Raw genomic sequence first — 12,171 nt, forward strand, 5'->3', positions numbered from 1 at the left:
AACTGGTTTAAGATATACATCAAACATATTCCAATGGATTGCTTAGAAATGATATCTATAAGTGTCCATAAGTGCCAATTTCTTCTCAATGTTTTTAAAATAAGTGACTGCAAATGTGTTCTAACATTTATCTTCCTGCTCGCCGTGAAATATTACTTGGGTGAATAACCGATTCCTCTATCACATATGTTTTCAACACATCCTTCACACTATAAACCACCGAAATGGGTCCTGATGGGGACCATTCGACCGCAATTTCTACCTTTGAAAACTTAATGTTTGGTAAATTTTTCCAAAGGATTCTCCAACATCTGCTTCATTCTCCCCACGATTCACGATTGGACAGGACCCAATTCGATATCTTGTAGTAACCGCTGTGTATCTTCTATCTTGTGTGCAAAGAATTTCTCATAAGTTACAAACGATGAACTTGTGTACATACGATGGACGAATAAATGAGGATTGAATGCAGCCCGGCATGCACTAATACGTACTCGTATATGTCTTGCATCTTTTCTGTTGTCCCACATTTTACGTTTGCACACGGTGTACTTTCCCATTTTATAGCGGACCTGGATGTGATTGGAATCATATTGAGAATTGGGTTAGGTTCTTTGATATGTTAGTTGGATGGGAAGCAGAATCCCCAAAATGAAAGACTATCGAATATTGCTCTTTCGATTGTTGTTTGTATGAGTGTATGAAGGATTTGTGAATAGTGTTGAATTGGAGTTTTGAATGATGTAACTGATCGGGATATTGACTTTTAGCATCCTTCGTACCTAAACCTCAATTTTTCTTGCTTTTTTGGTATTTTGATAGTTTTTGGAGTAACAAAATTCTTTCCTCCTGACCCCCACCAAGAGGGAAACATGAACTATGTAACTACACATTACTCAGTTCCTTCATATATCGGTAGAAACACACTTATAGAGTTTAGTTTGAATAGGCATTTCGCTAGGATTCGCACCAAAAGTATGTCAAATACCCAAATGTCAAGTTCCTTTTAAACGGAAGAGAAATTGTTGAGTTGGTATTCTTTTTGTTTGCTACGGTAGTGTTTGTATTTCCATTTTAGGTTGAATGACATCAAATGGATGATTTTGTGTGGTATAATGGGACATAATCTCGTTTGCTAAAGATACTGGTTTTATTAAAATCGGTTTACTGTTTGTCTGTCCGTCTGTCTGCCTGTTGTATGCACTTTTCTAAGAAACGGTTATACCGACTGGCACCAAATTTGGTGGGAGGATGGGAAATGGTCTAAAATGGGAGTAGCCTCTTTCTCTCCTCCTTTTTGTTAGAGCGTATTCGCTTCTGGAGTTTTTTTTTTTGATAAAGTTTGAATTTTTAATTTTACCCCTATACTCTAGCCGAATTAAATAATTTCGGCGGTCATCCCCCCTCAAACAGATATGGCGCTCCAAATTGGGACTATTTTCATGTCACACACGGTAGGATCATACTTTGGAATTTACCTCGTCAAGGAGAAAGGAGATATGAAGGGAGTAGCTAGAGGTCCTCTTTTTCAAACCTTGTTGGAAAGTTCCTCTTTCTTCTAAATATCGCTTCATGTCTTCCATCGATTTGCACCGGGTTCCTTTGATGGGGAGACTTAATTTTTAGAAACAGGAAAAAGTTACGGGGTATTAAATCAGGCGAGTACGGCTCGGGTTCGACTACTGAAGTGTCTAATGCTTGAGAGACCGCGCGCCTGCCATACTGTCCTGGTACAAATTCCAGTTTGGTTTACAGTATGACTCCTTGGAACCCATTCAGTTATAATGATGCCATTGATATCAAAGGCTTTAAATTTTGATTGTAATATCCTTGCTTTTTTAATTTTTGGCGATACAGGAGCTTTTCCACTACATGAATTTCCGCTTAGTTTCAACATCGAATTTCAATATCCAGGTTTCATTGCAAGTAGTAGTGTTTTCCGTCAATTCTGATTCTTAATTTAACCTCTCAAGGCAATCTGACCAGGTTTGTTGACAGACGAGCTTTCAATCAGGGGTCAAATTTTTTGGGACCAACTTCGCATAGCCTGTTTTCATGTTCAATTCGTAATGTAAAATTTTCTTGACAATATCTACATTGGAGTTTACAGTCTCAGCAATCATCCGAATGTTCAAATGAAAATTTCCGTGCACTATTTCTTTGATTTTAGTCATTCTTTGCTGAGTTGAAACAGAAAGATCGACTTGGACATAGGTCATCTTTGATGTTCTTTCAGCCTTTAGAAAATCATTTATATCTTTCAAAAATACGGGCAAGAAATAGGGAATTTTCATTTTCAACAACTTATGGCACTCAATTGGAATCTTTTTTTAATTTAACAAAAAATTACACAATATTAGGCGATGACGGCTTTACGGGGTTGAAATTTCAAACCTTACTGAGGCCTAAATCTGTGAATCACTTAAGTCCTATCCTCCAAGACGGACGAGAATCTTTTCCAAACCACTGCACACCATTGTGAGCTCGTCCTGAGTGAATAGGAATTTACACATTTATCTCATTGTGTGAGTTACTACTTTTCCTTTTTTTGCATCGTAGGATGATGGAGTCAATCACTGGCTTCTATTGCACAGCTGTGTTATATTTTTTCCAGAATCACATTCTTTTCTCATGCGCTATTCACCCCCGCAATGTCATACGATGTTATCACGTGGGGGCCTGTTATTAACTGAAGCTCGTATTGTAAAGTTCCTCCTTTTTCGTATCAGTTTCGTCCTCATATTGATTATAAATGAAACAGCGTTCAAGTTACTACTCTTAACGCTGCGTAAATGATCACCTTACAGCAGCTGGACTACACAAAAGCGAACACAAATATCCATGGTGAACCGAGATTCGAACCCAGAGTAACGAGGTCGAGAGCTTCTATCAAGTTGACCATAGTACCGTTTACGGGTTTAATGCTTTTTTCGAAATTTCCCTATTCTTCGTGACAATTGCAAACTTTCCGCGGCCTTTAAGGAACTCCGTCAATCCATAGCTAACTTCTCCATAGTGGTGTCTGCTACACTTTGAAACATCTGGGTTAATTCGGTATGTCCAAGATTCTTTTTGTAAATCCGTGCTAATTGCCGCCAAGAGGTATTGTCTTTCCGGTTTGCAAATTTTGTGTCATAGAGATGCAGCTATTGTCAGTGCTGCCTTGCGAATGTTGATTTCTTCTTTAGATGAACGGACCAGATAGCGGCTGGGTATCGAAGGATCAAGCTAACAGCCCTTATAATAAGAAGGAAACGATTTGACAGGGCAGGAAGTAGTTTCATCACATTGCTCTCTATTCAGTTGCTCATCGATCAGAACTCCCAAATATTTGAGCACTAGTGGTTTACCTGCCAACTTTGGTCTGTACAAGGTTTCCTTTGTCCGGTTGATTATTAAAACCTCCTCAATTGATCCCATACTGCCTCAACTGTGCATTAGATCACTCTTTGCGTTCGACTTTTGTCAGGACTTCTCGAAAACCATGTACTCTACTTCAATGGCTTTGAGTCATTTAGCACTATTTATGTGTCCAGTGACATTGAGCTCAATATCATCGTCAGTGAAGCAACGTCAGATGGAGAAACTTTTCAATACCTGCGATATTTACCATGGTGCGAGGGCTAAGGAATGGGTTCTTGTCCACCGGCCGGGGAAGAGCCATTCTTTTTCTTGAGCGGATTCAGTGATACTTTTATTAACTCTAAACTTAACTCAACGCCAAATATTAAAAAAATGAAGTTTGTAGTAAATATTGTGCAATATTGTATATGCTAAGGTCAATCATATACACAAGTGAAAGAAAACGGATCTTTTATTATCATTGGGGAAGACGGTGCTCCAAAAAAGCTTTACAGGAAACTGTTCCTTCTCCTGCTCATTTCTTGCAACGCAGCGACATCAGCCTCATATTGAGATAGGACCTTTCTAGTTGCTGAGCAGCTTTCAGTCTCCGCAATAGGTGGTTTTTCCGTTTAGGATTGTTAATCTTAACCCAGCCCCAACTTGGAGGATCAGTTGACGCAGTTTAATCCGTTTTTAGGCGCGGGGCGCTCGCGTTCAACCTTCTCCGTCTATAATTTTTAAGGCTTTGTATGCAAAACAAAACCTTATTAAAATCGGTTCAATGTCTGTTTGTCTTTTTTTTGCCGATGGAAGGTGAAAAACTTCAAAAGCTACCGCAAACTCCTGCCTCACGTTCATGTGGGACTCTTACCCACTAAAATCACCTCCTTCTCCTTCCACTCTTCCCGCGGGACTCCCATTTAATATTACGTCGCGGGGCTGGATCATAATTTATTCTGCGCTCATGTTAATATTCGTATTCATTCTTTCGGCTGTTTTCTTTCTGCCTAAGCTTCTTCCCGATGGCTGCAATCATCTATTCGACTTCGGTCCATATCCCCTTTGCTTTCACCATAAGTTCCAATATATTTTCGGATGTAAAGTGCTTCCCGGTTGTAGCTTCTAATGTAGCCCTTTGGGCTTCGAATCTGGGGCAATGAAAAAAGACGTGCTCTGCGACCTCTGCAATATTTGGGCAATATGGCGAATCATCACGCCCAAATCGATACAGATATGCTCGATAGCCTCCGCGTCCGCTCAAGAATTGAGTTAGGTCGAAACCTACTTCGCTGTGGGGTCGCTCTATCCATTTCTGGATATCCCATATGATTTTGTGAGTCCAGCGGCCTTTTTCTGGCTCGTCCCACTTCTCTTGCCATTCCGCGACAGTTTCAGTTCATGCGAACTGTCGCCGACGGGCATGAGATTCTCCGGTGAGATACGTTCGATCGTAAAGTCGTCGTATTTCTTTCGCCAGAATTTCAATCGGGACCATTCCTGTTATCACGCAAGCTGATTCATTGGATATTGTTTTGTAACCGTAAGATGTTCGGAGTACGCTTATGCGATACGCAGCTCCAATCTTTCTCTTATTTGCTATAGTTTTCAATGCATCTGCCCATACTGGGGCTGCATACAGTAGGATCAAACTGACCACCTTCGAAATAAGGAGTCGACGACTCGGCCTTGGGCCACCTATATTTGGTAGCATTCTCGCAACCACTGCTCCGATGTTATATGCCTTGGTTGCTGCACCCTCCACATGCAATCTGAAGTTTAACCTCTGGCCAATCATTACGTCTAAGTACTTAAGTGCAGGCTTGGAATGAATTGTTTGCGTTCCAACTTTGATCTTCAAGGAAGTGCACTTTCTCCGCTTGGTAATAAGTACTACTTCCGTCTTATGCTCTGCAAGCGGTAGACCAGCATTCTCTAACCAGGATTTAATCTTATAGACTGCTTCATTTGCATAAAGCTCGACTTGTTCGAGAAGACATGCAACAACTGTCACTAATATCGTCCGCGAAATCAATGGAGGCCACACCAGTAGGAAGGTCTAGGGTCAGTACTCCGTTATACAAAATAATCCGCAAGAGTGGCCCTAGGACAGACCCTTGTGGAACTCCGCATGTCGTTTGGTAGGATTTCATTCCTTCATCTGATTCGCAGCACAGAATCCTTTCGATTAGGAAGTCGGCAACGATATGCATCAGGTACTTCGCCACGCCTAAGTTGATTAGGGACTCAAGTATTTTGCTCTATCTAGCGGAATTGAAGGCGTTCTTCACATCGAGTGTGATCACTGCACAACATTTGTCCTCGTCAAGTGCTGTGTTAGCTCCTAGGACAACTGTATCCGTTGTAGACCTCCCCTTTTGAAAACCGAACTGATTTTCGGAGAGACCGCCATCCTTTTCGGCAATTGCATAATCTGTTATAGATTACTCGTTCGAATAATTTGCCAGTTTATTTGGAAGGCATATCGGTCTTTAGGACGGAGCTTGTCAATGTTGTTGCTTCTTTGCAAATTCAAGCCTATGAATGTCAATATCACCCGAAAGTGGATACTTTCACATAATATGTACATATATTACGTGCTACGTACTAAGAAATACACAAAACCTTTCGTACCTGAAGCGTCCAGCTTCCGGTTTCCCGACTTGTTTTAAAGGCGTACATTGTGAAAACAATCAATTTGAGGTAAGGATTCTTTAATAATTTGGTAATTTTCAAAAGTCAGGTGTTGCATAGGGAAGGAAACAACATCGCTTCGATCAGCCAACAACTTTGAGTTTCATGGAAAGCCGTGAAGCTGTGGACCACAAGGTCTGCAGGACAGTTCGAGGAAAGCTGAATAAGTCGTAGACCCTCTGTCCTGTCATCGGCGGATAAAAGAAAAATTACATCGTTTGTCAAGGGTAAAGTTGGAGTGGGAACTAGGACTGTAACAAAAATCTTAAATTTCAACGTCGTGGAAAAAAAGTTAGCTTGACAACTGCCAGGGATTACATCAGGAGCCGTCCCTAGGGAAAACATGTTTACGCAAGGCCAATGAAACCGCTTTTGACTCAAAAAAATATTGACGATCGGAAAGGTTTCTGAAAAAGGCTAATCGATGATGGTTTTACCCTAAATAATGCGCTGGGCAAGCGACAACGAACTCGCATCCTTTTTACTGATAAATCCCCAATTAAACTCTAATCAAAACCGAATCGGCGGAACATGCGAGCAAGGACATCGGATCTAAAGTCGATAAGGCCAGGGCAATATCTAAACAACATATTTTGGCTGTCTAGGAAACCTACGGCGCACATACGGTTTCCTAGATGGCCGCTGTAATATTCCTACAGAACACCTGATTTTGTTCAGACATCATCCTCATATTAAGACAGGATATTGGTTAGCTACTGAACAGCTTTTCAGGAAAATAGGTGAATCATTACAGTGTCTTCATGACAATAAAGTTTTCCGAGTAGGGTTGTCAGCCCTAGACCAACTTCCAACTTGAAAGACCAATTGACATAGTTTATTCTGCTTTTAGCCGCGGGGTATCCATTCTTCTCCACCTGCAGTTTTTTGTTAGGAGGAAACTTCCAACGGTTACGTTGAGATGGGATTTGGAAACAGAACTCTTGGTGTTGGTCTAGCAAGCGTTTCTAAGGTTCTGTTCGCCATCGTGAGTGTCAACCAATGCTTTTGTAGGTCTCACACTATCCTTTGACCGCCTTTGAGTTGTATAAGCTTTAATATGTGCGATTGTTCATCTTTCTGGTTGTCCCGAATCTAAGTAGTGATAGACGAAGCTATATATATTGAATATGGTAAGATCTTATTCCAAATTGCAAGGGAAGATTTAAATTTAGGAGCTCGATAACTTTTGGGCTTGGGAATCTTCAATTTCATTCTATTATTGTTTTGTTTTGGCGTCAACATTTCGTTAAATGACTTTAAGCATGTGCATAAATCGAAAGGTTTATCAGCCTCGATTCAAAACAAACAGAACGTAGAGTAGTCTGGACAACTTAACTAACAATTACTCAACGTCTAGACGCCTTTCATTCCGGTGGAAAGTGAACTCCAAATACTGGTTGCAGACATGGTACCCAAACCGTTGCGCAATCTATTTTTATTGCACCTTTTACAACGCAGTAGCGAGTACTTCAAGGCGTTTTCTTAACTATTGTTATGCGTCCATACTTGTATGAAATATACCCTGAAGAAATGATTTTTTCTTTATTGTTAACCAAAAAAGTCATAATGTCGTCGTTATAGTCACCATCAACGCCATCATTGCCATCATTTCCCATTGTTGTGTGTACACTCTCTATTACGTGAGGCATTGAGTATATCCTCAGAGTAACCTTCAAATGATCATTGTTCCTCCGCTTTCAACAAAGCCCCGAAAATTTATTTTTATTTTCATGTGTGTAACTCGTATGATATAATGCTATAGTCGACAATAACCCTCAATATTGTTTTGATTGTTCTCTTTTTAAAATATTTTTGTATGCACTTTGGTTTGTTGGGTATGAATTGTGTCGGTAAATCTACTGCGCCAGAGATTGAATGAATAAGGAATGAATGGATGCGGATTGAAAGAAACATATTCGGGGCAATTTTTCAATTGCCTCAGTCAAAAGAAAGCGAATTGAAAATAACTCGGTTTATTTATTTCTCGTTTCAGGATTGAATGCAAAAAGTAAGTACGTGGATATGATGCGCATCTTTGGAAAACGAAAGTTTACATGGGAACAGCACCGGCACACCATTAATCTCATTCAGAAAAATAATCTAAATTGAGGGAGAGAGAGAATATCTTCTGACCCCCAGCGGCTGCAGGAAATATGAATGCTAAACACATCAATCGTCCTTTTTAAGGTTTTGTGTGAAACAAAACCTTATTAGAATCGAGACGGTGTCTGTCTGTTCGTCTGTCTGTCTTTTTTTTCATGGATGGAGGTGGAAATCTTACAAAGACACTGCCGCGCCAGGTTGCAACAGCGTGTGGGATTCTCATCCAGTAAAACCACCCCCACTTTCTCCTTTTTCCTTCCCCGCGGGACCGCCGCAAAGCATTACTTCGCGGGGTGGACTGCGCTTTAAGCGACCACGCCTTCCGTTCTTCGCGTCCTCCTTGCGCGCTCCGCTCTTCCAAGTTCCTCTTGTATTCGTTTGATTGCGGAGTTCACCGCACACCAGTTTCCCTCCGATTTCAACATTTCCCCGACGATGTTATGCGGGCTTAGGTTGGTTTTCAGGGAGTCTTCCAGACTCCTCCTTTCTGAGAAAAATCGTGGACAGTGGAATATAACATGCTCCGGGTCCTCAGGTGTGCAACCACATTCAGGACACAAGGGAGAAGCATCCAGCCTGAATTGGTGCAGGTACTTCCTGTAACCACCATGTCCTGACAGGAATTGCGTAAGATGGTAGTTAATCTCACCGTGTCGTCGCTGGATCCACTGCTCAATACGGGGAATCAAAGTGTGGGTCCAGCGACCCCTCTGCGAGTCGTCCCACCATTTCTGCCACTTCTCCAGCGACTCTCGCCTTGCCGCCTTTCCGTATTCTGCATTCTTTTCAAGAGGATTCATTTTCCTTGGCTCGTACAGGCAGCGTGTCTCACTTGCCAGAATGTCTATCGGGATCATTCCCGCAATAACATACGCTGCTTCGGCTGATATTGTTCTGAAGGCGCTGTACACCCTTAGCGCCACTAAGCGGTAAGTCATATTCACTCTCCTACGATTACTCACACACGCTAGTGCTTCCTCCCAAACTGATGCCGCGTATAATAGTGTGGAGCGAACCACTCCGGCCACAAGTAATCTGCGACTGTACCTTGGACCTCCAATGTTAGGCATCATCCGCGCTAATGATACGCTGGTATTTGCCGCTTTCTCACAGGCATAGTCCAGATGTCCCTTGAAATTGATTTTACCGTCAATCATCACCCCTAGGTATTTGATAACCGGTTTCGAGGTGATGACGTGACCACCAACACGAATATTAATCGTATTCCTGTTCCTACGATTGGTAATCAACACCACCTCCGTCTTTTGTTCCGCAAGGTCAAGCTAAACCATCTCCAGCCACACTTTTATGGCGCTAATGGTTTCGTTTGCGTACATTTCAACGTCTTCAGGTTGTTTCGCGACGACAACCACAGCTAGATCATCTGCGAAACCGATTATCGTGGCCTCCTTTGGCGCAGGAAGGACGAGGACCCCATTGTACATGACACTGTCTGTCTGTCTGTCACACCCGATTTATTCGGAAACGGCTTAACAGATTGTCAGAAAAATTGGTGAGAGTATGTAATCTGGTGTTCCCTTTACATGTGGCGCCATCTTGTGTAGAGTGTAAGGTGGAGGGGTTCCCTATATGTGTGAATGGAGGGTTCAAATTTTTTTTCATAGAATGTAGCCATGTAGGGTATCAAATGAAAGGTCTCAATGAGTACTTTTCGAAACTGGTTCAATATTTTATGTTGGATGAAACATAGGGGAGTGAGGGCTCAAAATATGACCCGGAAAAAGTGCAACAGGTCTCGTTCTCAGAACCTATCCAACCGAAAAATCTGAAAAAAATCACAGTAGTGCATCTCTACGAAATCTAGGCCTCAAAATATATCCGGTTCCGATATCTGCACAAATAAAGTTAATAACAGTATATTTCCACATTTTAAAAATTTACTTTATAGGCGGTGAAACTTTACAATTTTTTGTGAATTTCGTGGACTCTACAACTTGCATGACGTCATCATCACATCGTCAATACCACAACGAAATGAGTTCCTATGAATTGGGTCGCAGAGAATTACTTTGTTTTAGTTTTTAAGGTTTTGTCTGTCTGTTTGTCCGTCACACGCATTTTTCTCGGAGACGGTTATAGCAATTGGCACTAAATCTGGTAGAAAGGTGGGAACTGTGAACGCTCACGCATATAGTGAGTTACATCCTTTTACATCGAATTTAAGGGGGGGGGTCCCCATACATGCAAAAATGGGGTGTAAATTTTTTTTTCATCAAATATAGTCATGTGGAGTATCAAATTAAAGGTCTTAGTTAGTACTTTTCGAAGCCGGTCTTAGTTTTGAGTTGAAAAGGTGGGGAGTGCAGGGGGTTGAAGGTGGTCATTTTTTTTAACGAACCCTTTCTCAGAAACTACCCAACCGAAAAATCTGAAAAAAATCAGGAGGCTGTCATTACATGGTGCCTAGGATCCGAAATACCCTTCATATCGATACCTGTTAAAATAAAGTTAATAATAGTATATTACTAGAATTTTTAGTTATTGACAGGAAAACCCCCCTTAAGTTCACTCTGGAATCACAAATGCAGAAATGTAGGCTATAGCATAGAGCATGATCCAGCCAAATTTGGTGAAAATCACACTATTACTAACAAAGTTATACTAGATCAAAACTGTCGCTTCTCTGCAAATTCAAGACTATGAATGTAAATATTACTTGAAAGTGGAAATTTTCACATAATATATGCATATTTTACGTGCTACATGCTAATGAGACAAATGCACACTCAAATCTCTTTATAAAGGAAATACACAAAACCTTTCATATCTGAAGCGCTGAGCTTCCGGTTTCCCGGCTTGTTTAGTTATTTGTCAACCAGACATGTGCGGATGTAGATATATAATATATGCATGCTAATGAACTTTGCGGATAGTGCCTAATTCAAATAGATACAAGTCGAGAAACCGGAAGCTGGGCGCTTCAGGTATGAAAGGTTTTGTTTGCTTCTTCTGTAAGTATATTTGAGTGAAGAACTATCCCATTTGTACGTAGCCCGTTATGTATATGCATTTAGCATGTCAGAATTAGTACTTCGGGTTGTAAATTTACACGGTAAAGACAACTTCGAGCTACCGTAACTTCCTTACTAATAGTATGATTTTGATGAAACTTGGAGATAATATGCTTCATGTTATATTTTATATTACTACCAACTCATAACTCTGAGATAAACTTAAGGGGGGTTTTACTCAATTTTCCCAGAAATATGATAATATACTATGTATATAATATGGAGAGTATTTTGAGGCCTGGGCACCGTATAGAGGCAGCTTCTGATTTTTTTCAGATTTTTCGGTTGGGTAGTTTCTAAGAATGGGTTTGTTAAAGAAACCATCACTTTGCACTCCTGTCACTCCTCGCGTTTTTAACAAATCTCAAAACTAAGACCGTTTCGTTTGATACCCCACATGAGTATATTTGGTGAAAAAAAATTTTACACCCCCCTTTTACATGTAAATCTCAACGTAGGAGGATACCACTCACTGCATGTCTGGGGGTCCACAGGTCCCATCTTCTCACCAAATTTCGTGCCAATTGGTATAGCCGTTTCTGAGAAAAGTGCCTGTAACAGACAGACAGACATTGAACCGATTTTAATAAGATTTTGTTTTACAAGCAAAACCTCAATAAGAAGTAAATCTGATCAATTTATATACGTGCATATATGTGTACAGTATTCAAAAATAGGCAAGTTTGTTTAGGATGAGCCTAATATCTATGGCTGTAATATGTACGTATGTCTCGTAGTTTGGAAAAATATCAAGAATTATGTTGGATTTGTAGCTATAAACGGATAGAAAAATGTGCGCTGAAATTTCTTACATAAGATGAACACAAAACCTTTATACCCGCAGCGCGAGCTTCCGGTATTCCGACTTGTTTAAAGATGTATGTAACTAAAAGTAGATTCACATTCCTATACGAATACATATGTACAAGAACTTTCGCGAGGTGCTACTGTGCAAACCCAGATTTGTATAAATCCTAAAAAATATTGGAGAACTCACACG

At 40.7% G+C, this 12,171-nt stretch overlaps 1 protein-coding gene across 3 annotated transcripts in view; it reads left to right on the plus strand.

Annotated features, from left to right (window-relative positions):
- The window catches only part of LOC119654369 (serine/threonine-protein kinase Genghis Khan), a 317,948-nt gene that overhangs the window by 81,708 nt on the left and 224,069 nt on the right, over window positions 1–12,171 (plus strand). For all 3 annotated transcript variants that reach the window (XM_038059717.1, XM_038059716.1, XM_038059715.1), the window contains exon 2: window positions 8,030–8,044. The gene's annotated coding sequence lies outside the window, so the exon portion shown is untranslated. The remainder of the gene's footprint in view (window positions 1–8,029; window positions 8,045–12,171) is intronic.

The sequence above is a fragment of the Hermetia illucens genome, chromosome 4, assembly GCF_905115235.1.
Source record: "Hermetia illucens chromosome 4, iHerIll2.2.curated.20191125, whole genome shotgun sequence".
In the NCBI taxonomy this organism is placed as follows: domain Eukaryota; kingdom Metazoa; phylum Arthropoda; class Insecta; order Diptera; family Stratiomyidae; genus Hermetia; species Hermetia illucens.